Source organism: Kogia breviceps, chromosome 14 (assembly GCF_026419965.1).
Source record: "Kogia breviceps isolate mKogBre1 chromosome 14, mKogBre1 haplotype 1, whole genome shotgun sequence".
NCBI lineage: Eukaryota > Metazoa > Chordata > Mammalia > Artiodactyla > Physeteridae > Kogia > Kogia breviceps.
In genome coordinates, this window is record NC_081323.1 from 2,690,329 (window position 1) to 2,693,522 (window position 3,194).

A 3,194-nucleotide genomic window follows, 5' to 3' on the forward strand; every position below is an offset into this window, starting at 1 on the left:
TTTCTCTGTGTTATTTCTTTTTTTTTTTGCGGTACATGGGCCTTTCACTGTTGTGGCCTCTCCCGTTGCGGAGCGCAGGCTCCGGACGCGCAGGCTCAGCAGCCACGGCTCACGGGCCCAGCCGCTCCGCGGCACGTGGGATCTTCCCAGACCGGGGCACGAACCCGTGTCCCCTGCATCGGCAGGCGGACTCTCAACCACTGCACCACCAGGGAAGACCCTCTGTGTTATTTCTTACAACTGTATGTGGATCCACAACTATCTCAAAATAAAAGTCAATTACAAATACATTGGCAAATTGTTTTCTAAAAGGAAATGGCAAATTTTCCTACCAGACAACAATTGAGAAGCCAAACTGTAAGACTAAGCCAACAGCTTAGTTTCCAGGACTCGAATATGCATTTATCCACAGAAGAGCCTTCCAAAAGCCGCCCTTAAAAGGGATGACATGAGCAATCCCCCTCTTCCCTCCGGGGGCTGCGATGTGCGCGGACGACTGCTTCTTGGCGCCGGCTGGCTGACTCCCTCTCTGCCCGCTGGGCAGTCGCGGGACGGGTAGGAGGCGCTGGGCCTCTGCGCGTGGGCTCCGCCTCCTTGCCTTGCTTGGAGACGTGAGAGATGCTCCTCTTCTGCCCAGGAAACAGAGTGGTCAGCCCCGAGTGCCCCTGTTCCTCGGTCTGCTCCTCCGTTGGGGGCTGCCGGGCCAGGCGGCCCTTGTCCTCCGTCTGGACGGCGGTGGACTCGTTGAAACTGCGCAGGCACTCCTCCATGGGGTCGGCGTCAAAGTCGACCTCCTTCTCCAGGGCCGCTAGTAGTCCACGTCGGAGGCCGCCCCCGAGGAGGAGGAGCCGCGGGAGGGGAGGACCGGCTGGCCGAGGCGGGAGGGGACGCCTTGAGGCGATTGGGCGGCCCCCGCGCACCGCAGCGGCCCAGGCTGGAATCCCAGTCCGAATCGGAGCTGGAGCTGAGGCTGGGGAGGGCGGGCGGCCGCGGGGCGCAGCCCCTACGGGTGCCAAGAGGACCTTCTCAGCCAGCAGCAGCCAGCCCCGCAATGGCCCCGAGCGGGGCAGCCAGTCCCTGAAGACGCGCACGTTGTCGGGCATGGCGTCCAAGACTCCCGCCACCGTGGCCCCCAGGCGTGTGGCGCACAGCCCACCCTTCCAGAGTTTAAAGAAGCCCGTTATCCCCAAAGAGTTCGGGGCAAAGTCCCCACTGCCACCCGCCGGCGCTATCTCAGCCTGTTCACTGAAGAGTGCCTCAAGCTTTGCCCTTCTAACCCGGAAGCCGTAGAGAAGGCGCGCAACGAGGAGAAGGTAGCCTACGACCGGAGCCCCAGCAGGAACATCTACCTGAACGTGGCCGGGAACACCCTCAAGAAGCTGCGCGGCCTGGGCCCTGGCACCGGGCCTGGTCTCAGCAAACCCAGCGGCTGGAGGGTGGTGTCCCACGAAGTGGCGCTGGGGGGCAAGTTGGCTGCCAAGCCCGGCTTTTGGCTCAGCCGGCCCCGCAGCCCCACGTGCAGGACCCGCAAGGGGCTCCCCTGCACAGCCGCCTCAAGGAGAAGCCGCTCACCGAGGCCCAGCTCGAGGAGAACGGCTGCCCCTTCCCGCACCCCGAGGCGCCAGGGGGCGCCGTCATCTTCACGGCCGAGGAGAAGAAGGCCAAGGCCGCCGCCTGCAGAGTCCGCTGCCGCTGCGGCGCTGCGTGCGCGACGAGGCGTGTTACTACCCCTGGGGGCGGCTCCGCCGGAACCGAGTGGCGGGGGGCCGGGAGACTCAGCGCACGCGCTGCTTGGCCGCCAGCATCCGCCGGCCAGCAGGTCGCCAAGCAACACGTGCAGGACGGCCGGAAGGAAAACCTCGAAGGGTTTGTGAAGACTTTTGAGAAAGAACTTTCAGGAGATGCACACCCAGCAGTCTACGAGCTCGACTGTGAAATGCTTACACCACGTATGGCCTGGAGCTGACGCGCGTCACGGTGGTGGGCACGGAGCCGCAGGTTGTGTACGACACCTTCGTCAGGCCGGACAATGAGATCGTCGACTGTAACACTAGGTTTTCAGGGGTGACCGAGGCCGACCTCATGGACACGCGCATCTCGCTGCGGGACGTCCAGGCCATCTTGCTGAGCCTGTTCAGTTCAGACACCATCCTCATCGGCCACAGCCTGGAGAGAGACCTGCTGGCCTTGTAGGTCTTCCATAGCACCGGGGTGGACACGTCCGTGTTATTCCCGCATTGCCTGGGCCTCCCCTACAAGCGCTCCCTGTGCAATCTCATGGCCGACTACCTCAGACAGATCATCCAGGACAATGTGCACGGGCACAGCTCCAGCGAGGACGCCAGCGCCTGCATGCACCTGGCGATCTGGAAGATCCGCGAAGACGCCAAGACCAAGCGGCGACCGCTGCCTGCCTGCCCGCCCGCCCGCCCGCCTCTCCTGCTGCCCCGGCCCGTTCTCTACCCCAGGCCTCTTCCAAAACAGTGCAACAAATCTCGAGAGCTAACCCTGTCCACGTTGCCAAGACACAGAAAACCGAGAGAACGGGACGAGTCGGAGGCCACGAGAGCGCAATGGCGAGACGGACCCCGGAGCCCCGAGCCCCGCCGCACCCTGTCGCCCGTCCCTGCCTCTCCGCCCCAGACCTCTGTCCTCTGGAGACTGCTGCTGACTCGACGGGTGAGGCCGGGGCCCTCCCACGCGGCACCCCCAGCGGGCCCTGCTCGAGCCCCAGGCAGCGAGACCACCTGCCCCTGCTCCTTCCCGGGGGCGGGGAGCAGCCGGGCAGGCTTGTCGAGGGTTTGGTTGTGACAGGAGTTGTCTTTTTATTTTGTACTGTTATTTTTATTATTTGTAATTTAAACCTGATGACTTGCACAGTTGTCTCCCCCCACCCGGAGGAGCAAGACCTCGGTGCTGCCTTCCCACCCGGGGGACAGGGGCAGGGCTGGGAGTGGAGTGCCGGCACCCCAGCAGCCGCCAGGACCTCGGAGTTCTGGGAACCAAGCCAGCCCCTCCATCAGCCCCCAGGCCCGTCGGCCTCTGGACACTGCCTTCCCGCCAGAGCCCTGCCCTCCTCCGGGGGCCGTCTGTAAAGGCCCACAGCGCCCCAGTTCCTGCATCCCCTCTCCCACACCCCCAGGCAGGGGCAGAATAAACGTTTGTATGGATTTTAGAAAAAAAAAAAGTGATGA

General features: G+C 63.6%; 1 pseudogene; it reads left to right on the plus strand.

Annotated features, from left to right (window-relative positions):
* Positions 1-768: 768 nt before the first annotated feature.
* Positions 769-2,811, plus strand: LOC131741023 (RNA exonuclease 1 homolog pseudogene; annotated as a pseudogene).
* The last annotated feature ends 383 nt before the right edge of the window (positions 2,812-3,194 follow it).